This window comes from Ipomoea nil, unplaced genomic scaffold (assembly GCF_001879475.1).
Source record: "Ipomoea nil cultivar Tokyo-kokei standard unplaced genomic scaffold, Asagao_1.1 scaffold1259, whole genome shotgun sequence".
Classification (NCBI taxonomy): Eukaryota; Viridiplantae; Streptophyta; class Magnoliopsida; order Solanales; family Convolvulaceae; genus Ipomoea; species Ipomoea nil.
In genome coordinates this window covers 3015144-3026019 of record NW_017617687.1, presented here as the reverse complement: position 1 = coordinate 3026019, position 10876 = coordinate 3015144, and positions in this window count along the sequence as shown.

Below are 10876 nucleotides of genomic sequence, written 5' to 3'. Positions count from 1 at the left end.
TGCTTAGCCTATGCTGTCATGCACAAAGGACATCAAACCAAATTTGCACCCACAGCCAAAAGATGCTTATTCCTTGGATATCCCAATGGGACTAAAGGGTACAAGCTCTATGACATGGACACCAGGGAAGTTTTTCTGTCAAGGGATGTAACCTTTTATGAACACATCTTTCCTTATGAAGCACCTAATCAGATCAGTGAGCAATTCCCTCAAGGACTAATTTTGCCAAGTGAGAATGTGCCTTTGGAAGACACTACTCCACAGAGAGTTATTCAAAGAGAAGGTAGAAGAGAATGCATCAATCCTCAAGGATCAGGTGACCCCATACTTGAAGCCACTCAGAACAGTGCTGAATTGCAGCAACCTGATCCCAGTCCAGTTCAGCCTAGAAGGTCCACTAGACAGGTATCAAGACCTGCCTATCTTAGTGATTATGCCTGCAACCTGCCTAATGTTAGGACTTCTCCTCACACTCTCTCAGCAGTACTGTCCTACTCTCAGCTATCTCCTAAATTCAAAGCTTTTGCCACCAATATTCTCAGTATTCAAGAACCTAAATCCTACAATGAAGCCATTAAACATGAATGTTGGAGGGCTGCTATGCAGGCAGAAATAGATGCTTTACAGGCAAACAATACATGGGAAATGACCACTCTTCCACCTTCTAAACAATCAATAGGGTGTAGGTGGGTCTACAAAATTAAGCATAAAGCTGATGGGACAGTAGAAAGGTGCAAGGCAAGGTTAGTTGCTAAAGGATATACTCAGACCTGTGGAATAGATTATGTTGACACTTTTAGCCCAGTGGCAAAAGTCACAACCATCAGAACCTTGATTGCTGTGGCAGCTACCAAAGGATGGGAGTTACATCAGCTTGATGTGAACAATGCTTTTTTGCATGGTGATCTTAAGGAAGAGGTCTACATGACCATCCCTCCAGGTTTTGTTCCTGAACATCCTGGACAAGTTTGCAAGCTTAAGAGGTCTCTCTATGGATTAAAACAAGCAAGTAGGCAGTGGAATGCTAGGCTATCCACTGAACTAGTCAACATGGGATTCAAACAGGCAGTATGTGATAATTCCCTTTTCACTAGGGGCTCTGGTGATAAGTTCATTGCCCTCCTGGTATATGTGGATGATGTGATCTTAGCTAGCAGTGACAGAATGCAGATCCAGCAGATCAAAGAGTATTTGCATTCTGTTTTCCAAATCAAGGATTTGGGGACCCTAAAATTCTTCCTAGGATTGGAGGTGGCTAGGAATAAAAAATGCAAATCCTTGACTCAATGAAAGTATGCTTTAGATTTGTTGCAAGATGCAGGCTTCCTTGAGAGTAAACCTGCAAAGTGCCCCATGGTTCAGACTAGCAAGCTTTCTAAAGATGATAGTGAAGCATTAGAGGACAACACTCAGTACAGAAAGATGGTAGGAAAACTCCTATATTTAACCATCACTAGACCTGACATCTGCTTTGTTGTGCAGCAGTTGTCTCAATTCCTGGACAAGCCTACTGTTCTTCATCTACATGCAGTCCACAGAGTGCTGAGGTATATCAAGAGTTGTCCTGGACAAGGTCTCTTCTTTCCCACAGATTCCAACTTAAAACTTAGTGGCTTTGCTGATTCAGATTGGGCTGGATGCCTTGACACAAGGAAATCTGTGACTGGCTTTTGTGTGTTCTTGGGAAATGCTTTGGTGTCCTGGAAATCCAAGAAGCAAAACACCATATCTAGATCATCCTCTGAAGCTGAGTATAGAGCGCTTGCTCTTGCTGCCCGTGAAGTACAATGGCTATACTATCTTCTTGAAGTCCTTGAAGTTCATTTAGGAGAAGCAGCCATACTGTTTTCTGATAGCAAATCTGCTATTGCTATAGCAGAAAATCCAGTTCTACATGAGAGAACCAAACATATAGAAATAGATTGCCATTTGATAAGAGAGAAAGTTCAAAGAGGGATCATCAAGTTGTTGCATGTTGTAACACCCCAGATTTTCAAGACATTTAAAAACTTATAATAAAGGTAGAATCTTATTAAATCCCAAGATGAATACAAGCGTTCGGGGTGCTATGCCACACCTGGGCTAGAGAACCCAAGTGCACAAGCTAACTAACTAATATCCTCAAAGCGTAAATACGTAACTGTGGCACGCAGGCCAAAAAGGGAAACTATCTACTTCTAAGTTCTAGCGCACTCCAGTGACTTAATCTTCTGTGCCTGAAAGCCAAATATATCTGTTCAGCGAGAGATGCTGGTAACCCACTCCAACGCGTTGAAATACAATACATATAGAGATATATATAGATATACGAAAACCATTTTGAGCATGAAGATATATCCTACGAACTCTAGCTTTAAAACCGGGAATGACTCGACAGATAAGGCCAGACACAAGCAACAGTTATAACGAGCATATGCAGTTCACAACGGATAAGGCAGATAAGGCAAGCATAAACAATGATCATAACCCAACATGAACAATCCCCAATATAAATCCCATAGTCACATCCCCCAAGACACTCATAATCACAACTCGTCCATGTCACAACACATAACACACTTTGTTGGCGCCACAGGACCAATCGCATGCCCATACATGAGGGTCAGCGCATATAGCTCTGACACGGCCCCGCAGCACCCTGCCCCGTATCGCAACACGGAGGGGTCGATCGCAACCGACCGATGAACCGCAGCTCATCATAGTGTTTGATCGCAACCAAACAGTGGACCGCAGCCCAAGAGAATGTCATCTGACCGCAGCCAGGAAAAAGGACGAACCGCAGCTCGTATAGAAACGTTTGATCGCAACCAAACGGTGGACCGTAGCCCAAGAGTATCAATCTGACCGCAGCCAGCTTCTGAACCGCAGCTCAGGATAACCAATCCGATCGCAACCGAATTGGGGTAACACACATATAACACATAGCAAGCACATGCAACCCACATTACACATTAGGAAGGGGGAGAAAACGTATAACAAAACCTATGCGTGATCCATCACTTACTAAGAATAGTCCTAAGGGGTTCATACTTCTTCCACCTAGGTCAACGGGATACCAATTCAACTAGCATGCAATATAATAGACTCATAAACCTACGAACGGTACCCGAAACATCAAACTAGACATAGGCACGATAAACGGAGTCCGTTGGGACACCACGGGGAACGGGGAACATCAAACGGGGAAGCCGGGATCCCAAGTTGGGGGAATTTCCAGCGGGTAGCCGGTGGGTGGGGGGCCACCCGCCGGCTGCCCACCGGTTTTACTGTTTCGGGCAGCGGGTCGCCGGCGGGCAGCTGCCCGCCCCCCGGCCACCCACTGCCAGGCGGTGATTCTCGGCACCGGGTTGGTGGCGGGTCCCCTACCCCCCACCTACCCCCACTGACTCTTTTTCATCAATTGCGCCCCGGGAACCGTTGTGGAACCCGAAACCATGCTTAGACACTTTGCAACGCAATTAACGATTAACACGTAGACAATTAACGGATCAAATACGAGAAACGTACGGCACATAACCTATCATGCTTTTCTAAACATAATCGACACCGAAACATGCGATTTCCCCACCCGATACACCAAGAATAATATCATACGATACAACCTAGAGTTCTAATCACTTTTATAACATCAAGAATACGATTCGTCTTCTAATTACAAGATTCGGTACCAATAACACATAAGCATCAAGAATGCCAAACAATTATCAAGAACGACATATAAACATCAAGAACTCCGCTTAATCATCAAGAACATCATTATTATCAAGAACCTACCAATATCAAGATCACCCATGGAATTATCCCATCAATCATCAATAATAATATCACAATTCATCAATATACAATAATATGGGGAAATCCTACGGGGGAAATCATAGCTATGAAAATAGGTTTTGTTGAGACATGGGTTACCTCTTAGCCTTAATTAATTCCTTGGCTATGAAGGATCTTTCTTTAAGCTTCCTTTGCTTTCTTTATTTCTCCTAAGGGGATTCTTGGAGCTCTTTTGGGGTGGTGGGGCGTTATTGCTGTGGGAAGTTCTAGGTGCCTCCTAAGTCCCCTATTTATATATTTAGGAGTCCTAATTAGGAACTAATATTATAGGCTTGCTAATTCTATTCCTTTTGGAACTAAGGGTTAGGTTTAGGGGTTGGGTTTATATATAAGGGCCCATGGACTATGGTGGGCCTTTTTCCCTAATTAATCATTATAATTCATTCTTTCTCTTGGGCTATTTATTAATTAATTAATTGGTTTTAGGACTCGTAACACGGGGTGTTACACATGTATCTACAGAACATCAGACAGCAGACATCCTAACTAAGCCTTTACAACCATTGTTGTTTCACAGATTTGTATCCAAGCTGGGGCTCCATTCTATATACACTCCAGCTTGAGGGGGGGGGGGGGGGGTATTAGAGTATTAAGATGGCAGTTAAAAGTTAGTTAGGATTTTTTCCAGCTCATTGGCTTTGTATATAAGGTAGCAGCTTGGCTTTGTAAACTCTTCTTCTTGAACAGTTCATCAATGTAACAGTACCTTCTTCCTATTTCCTTTTTCTTCCCTCTTTCGATTCTCTTTTGTGATAGTATATAGGACAAGGTGAGCTAATACATCCAAAAATTTATCCTAACAGCTTCCGAATTCCCTGCTCAGCAGCTTCTTCCCCAGCCAAGCATGAAATGTGGTCGTCTGATTTGGTCGTTCAACCTCCAAGCTTCAAACGGCATCGTTTTCCTTTATATTAAAACAGCTCTCAACTTCCCATCTTCCCACAATGTCGTTCCGATTAGTAATAACCGCCAATAACTTCCCGGTTACATACGACGCTGTTTTGGTCCCTTAACTTTACTAAAAAAAAAACACTTAGCTCCTGAGGCTATCTCTTCTGCCCTTTTGAACCTCCTCTCAGTAGCTTCTTCTTCACTTGTCATAATCGTTACATTGCCCTCCCCTTCAAAGGATCCTTGTCCCCAAGGATCAAAGTTTGGGAATTGTCTTGTGATGTGATGGAAATTCTCCCAGGTGGCTGCCTCCTTGGGCAAATTTGCCAATTGAGCTAAGATCTCAACCTCTGCTTTATTGTTCCTTTTGACCAGCCTTTTCCCTATGGTTGCCAGTGGCTGGGTCAATACTATTCCTTCAGGATCAGTAAGTGGAAGTGTAGGATGCGGACCAATCCCTTCTCCAACTCTTTTCTTTAATTGAGAGACATGGAAAACTGGGTGTATAACAGCTGCAGCAGGCAGTTCCAGTCTGTAGGCAACTTCTCCAATCCTTCCTATGACTCTGAAATGACCATAGAATCTTGCAGTGAGCTTCACATTGGACCTAACAGCCATAGAAAACTGCTTGTAAGGTTGATTTTTAGATAAACAAAGTCCCCAACTGCAAAACTCCTCTCACTCATGTGCTTGTCTGCCTGTTGCTTCATTCTAGATTGAGCTTTCTGTAGGTTTTCCCTGAGAATGGCTACCATGGAGGCCCTCTCTTTAAACCAATCATTTCCCTCCCCTTCTTTCACCACATCAAAAGTCAGAGTTGGTGGTAGATAATCATAAAGAGCCTGGAAAGGTAAGCACTGCAAAGATGTATGGTAATTGGTATTATACCAAAGCTGAGCTAAGTGCAGCCATTTAGCCCATGTCCTAGGCTTGTGAAAAACCATACATCTTAAATAAGTTTCTAGGCATCTATTAACCCTCCCTGTCTATTCATCAGATTGTAGGTGGAAGGTTGAGGACATACTCAGATTCACCTGCAATTGCTTGAACAAATTCTTCCAAAACTTACTCACAAAGACCTTGTCCCTGTCAGTCACAATATCTTGGAGAATTCCATGGAGTTTGTAGACATGTTCCATGAACACCTCAGCCACCTTCTCAGCAGTATATGTAACAACCCCGATTTTCACAATTTTCAAAAACATTTAAAGCTTAGTAAAGAGACAAAGTCTACTCATCGAGATTAAAGTAACGCGGAAGCAAAAGACAAAATACGGGAGATGTCATGCCACACATAAACATCTATAGGTGCACAGGCTAAATCTAACGAACATACAAGTCATGATCATAACAATCCATGGCTCACAGGCCCAAAACTCTAACTAAAACAGTCAAGGGTGCTACACTATCTAACAACAGCTAGCGCGCACTGCAAAAGCTACTCAAGACCTGTAAAGCAACATAAAGAAAGGGACGACGCTCGGTCAGCGAACATTGCTGGTAACCCATCAATACGCGTTAAATAGCATATATAGATAGTATAAATCAAAATCATTTTCAAAACGGAATACAATATATACCAGTCTGAAAGTCATAGAGGAAAGTCAACTGCAAAGACTCAATTTCACTCTCAAAGGAACATGGGAAATCAACATCCCAAGACAACAACAAGACAAGAATACCAACATTACAATACAACTCGAGATGTATTCTACTGATCACAAAGTAGAATACATCAAGACATGCTCGATAGCAAAGAAATAGATACTCACAATGGCAACTACATGCCACAGTGACAACTACATGTCACAAGAATACATACACACATTGGCAACTACATGTTACCCCGACCTTATTACAGTTCCAACCTTTACCTCCTAGTGCCACCCTGTAGTTCCGAGTCCAACCTTTTGCCTCCGAGGGCTGTCGCCCCCCCGCCAACACCGCCACCGATCTCTCAGTACACGAGGGTACCATTCAATATCATAACACAAAACCACCAATCTCATGAACAACGCTCAAATAACAAACCACCAATCTCAATCATGGCTACACGAGGACCGCATCAGTACCTTGGAGATTAAGGCCCCATAAACCTTATTCGTGCAATCAAGGTACAACAAGTACATACATTTACATCACAGTAATCAATCAATGGATCACAACAAAGATATGAAACCATACTCAACAAGAAAGGATTACGATCCGATACCAACGATGGTCAATACAAGTTGCCAATCTCAATAGGAAGGTACAAACTGCACACACTAGCATTACAACATCAAATTAGCATGCTTATCAAACGGGTAAACCAAAGATAGTTCCATAGAACATACAAGACTCATCATAGTCCAATGTAGGGGTGTGCAAACCCGAAATAATCGTTGGGTAAACCCGACCCAATCGGGTAAATCAGCCCTTTCGGACCGAACCGGCACCTGGCTTCATTTAATCGAACCAAGCTAGCCATTTTAACAGTTTAATGAAGTCGGTTTGGGTCTTGTGTTTACCCACCCGACCCTTCCGACAACCCGATGAAACCTAGGGTTAGATGTGGTGTGAAGTAAACGGCGTCGTGTCCATAGTATATATATATATGAGCGTTTGTACGCTGCGCAGCCTTTACTCTCTCATAGTCTCATACTCTCATTCTCTGATTTCTCTCTCGACTCTCAACTCTCAACCTAGGGTTTCTCAGTTCTCCCATTCTCTCAGCTCTCAAGTCTCAATCTTTGAGAGTTGAGACTAAGAATCTCCGATTCTCCAGTTGAAGCCTTTTCTCTGATAGTCTGATTCTCTATTTCTGTCTTGAGTTCTATGGGTCTGTGTCTATGAGACTGTGACTTTGTCTCTGAGTTCTCTCAAGTCTCAATCTCTGAGATTCTGATAGTCTGGTGGAAGTCCTTTCTCTGATTCTCTCTTCGATATTCTCTGGGGTCTCACCGTGTCAGGCTCTCAGTTGTTCTGGTGTTCTCTTTGACTCTTTGTGAGTCTGTGGTGGAAGCTTTGTTCAGTTGTTGACTGACTCACTTGTGGACAGCTGGACGTTGCTTGAAGGCCCTTGTTCTTCGGGTAATTTCTGTGAGAAAAGAAGTAAATCTCCAACCCTAGTTATTTTATTTTATTGATTTATTCATTATAATGTGAATTATGTGATAATGTGATATAATATGAGATTCTGGGTTGTGATTCATTTGAATTTGTGATAATGTGATATATTATGAATATCTAAAACTGTTATTGTGATTTGTGAGTGGAAGCACACTAGCACAGTCCTTCTGAAAAATTAAAATATCATCTCTGTTGTCTTTCTTGTTTATGGATTGAGGACCCTTAAATATTATGATATATATTGCCTCTGAAATGTGGAAGCTATATATAGTGCCTAACTGCCTATGTGTTGTGACTGTTGTCCATACTCCATATGATGAGCATTCCGAGATGAGAGACCTTTTGTTGTCTTTGTTAGTTCGAATGTTTGATGAATGCCTGATGGAAATATGGAACAGTTAAGTGTTAAATGTTAATATGTTATATGTGTATCACTACACTTCTGAGATTGTGTATTATGATTTCCAATCTCCTACTATGTGTATTGATAATGTTCCACACTTTATAGATGGACAATATCAGTATACCTAGTACTGGCTGTGAACCTACCAATTCTTCTGCTCAAGGAGCAACAGCAGTGGAAGCCCAAACTGTTGACACAATTACTCAACAGACTGTGCTCCCTACTACTGCAGTTCCTGCAAAGAAAAAGAAAGTGGTTGAAGCCAGATCAAGAGTTTGGGATCATTTTCAAAAGATTAATGATAGTAATGGTGTTACTATAGAAGCAAAGTGTATCTATTGTGCAAAGTTGTATCAATGTCAATCAAAAAAACATGGTACTACATCTTTAAGGAGCCACATGGTTAGCTGTATGAGAAACCCTCACTCTAAAGATACTAGGCAGTCCCTTCTGACATTTCAAGCTGTTGCTACTAGTGATGCATCTGAACCAACTGTGGGAGAGTTGGGGACTTGGGTATTTAATCAGGAAAGCATTAGGAGAGCCTTGGTAGAAATGATTATCATAGATGAACTTTCCTTTATATTTGTTGAGGGGCAAGGGTTTAGGAGGTTCATTGCAGTGGCTTGTCCTAGGTTTAAAATTCCATCTAGGTAGACAATCAGTAGGGATATCAATGTCATTTATGAAGAAGAAAAATTGAAGTTAAAGTGCTTGTTTAGGGGAAACACTCAAAGAGTCAGTATTACAACTGACTCTTGGATATCTATTCAGAGGATAAACTACATGGTTGTAACTGCACATTTTATAGATGAGGAGTGGAAGCTACATAAAAAAATTATCTCTTTTGTCCCTGTTACATCACATAAGGGTGAGTATATTGCAAAAGCACTTGAAAGTTGTTTGATAGAGTGGGGGCTTAGGAATGTGTTTATTGTGACAATAGATAATGCTTCATCAAATGATGTTGCACTTGGTTTTTTAAAAAGGAAAGTGTTGTCTTGGGGATCATCTAGTGTGAAGAGTAAGTATCTTCACATGAGATGCATTGCTCATATTCTGAACTTGGTGGTACACGATGGTCTAAAACAATGTGATATTGCTGTTAAGAGGGTTAGGGAGGTTGTTAGATATGTCAAAAATTCTCCTTCAAGGTTGAAGAAATTTAGGGATTTGGCAGAGTATAGTGGAATTGAGCAAAAAACATCCTTGTGTCTTGATGTGCCAACAAGGTGGAATTCCACAAATTTGATGTTACAGTCTGCTTTGATCTACCAGAAAGTATTTGATGACTATGAATACAGTGATAACTCTTTTAAATCTGATCTGGGTGATTCTATTCCTACTTCTCTGGATTAGGAGCCTGTGAACAACTTGGTTAAGCTGTTGAAATGTTTCTATGAGATGACTATCAGAATTTCAGGGTCCCTATATGTGACAGCTAACACCTTTTTCTCTGAAATATCTGATCTGCATTGTATCTTGAATAAAATGGTGGAAGCTGATGGGGCTGTGAAACTAATGGGGGCTAACATGAAAGCAAAATTTGAAAAATATTGGGGTGATATTGACAAAATGAATTATATGATTTTCTTTGCAAACATTTTATACCCCAGGGACAAGTTAGAATATATGCCAACTCAATTACTTCATATGTATGGTGACAAAAAAGGAAAAGATTACCTTGAGAAATTGTTGGCTGCTTTGAATGAATTGTATGATGATTATGCTGTGACTTATAGCCCTACTGTTGTCCCAGCTACTGGTTCTGGTTCTATAGCATCTGTTACTCCTGTTGTTGAGTCTGTTTCTGCCCCTGTTGAGAGGCCACAACATTTATTGAAGGCCCAAATTAAGAAACAAAGAATGGAAACTGGTGGGAGGAAAAAAACCGAGTTTGGAATATTATTTGAGTGAGGCAATAACTGAAGATGAAGGTTCATTTGATATACTGAGATGGTGGAAGGTCAATTCTGCAAGGTTTCCTATCCTTTCTAAGATTTCTAGGGATATCTTAGCTATTCCTATCTCAACTGTTGCCTCAGAATCTACCTTTAGTACATTTGGGAGGGTTTTAGATCCTTTTAGGAATTCTTTAACTCCTAAAATTGTGGAAACCTTGGTATGTACTCAGGATTGGCTTAGGCTGCCAAATACCCCTATTTCAATTGAAGAAAATCTAGAAGAATTAGAAAGATTTGAGAAAGGTAAAATAATGTATTATTTCAATCATTCAATTTAAGTTTTTTTCATTGAATTGAATTCTAAGAAGCTTATTCTTATTTGATTTAATTGCAGAATTTAGTGTTGATGGTGGAAGTGCATCTGGTGGGAGGACTTGTGGTTCTACACTTCCAAGTATTCATGTAATAGTCTTCTCCAATCTCTATACTTTATATGATATATTAATATCTTAATCTTGTATTCAACTATTCATCTTGTATTCAACTATTCAACTGACTTTATATTCTTATGTTAAGGCAATGAAACTTGGTGACTTTAAGTTGCTTCCCTTGATGAGTTTTTGGCCCCTAACCACGGCTCTTAAATCCTCTAAAGGCTTGGTAGCTTACTAACTTGTAAGAGTAAGTAAAGTTGCTACCTTTTGTAGTTTTGCATTACTGTAAATCTGTAATT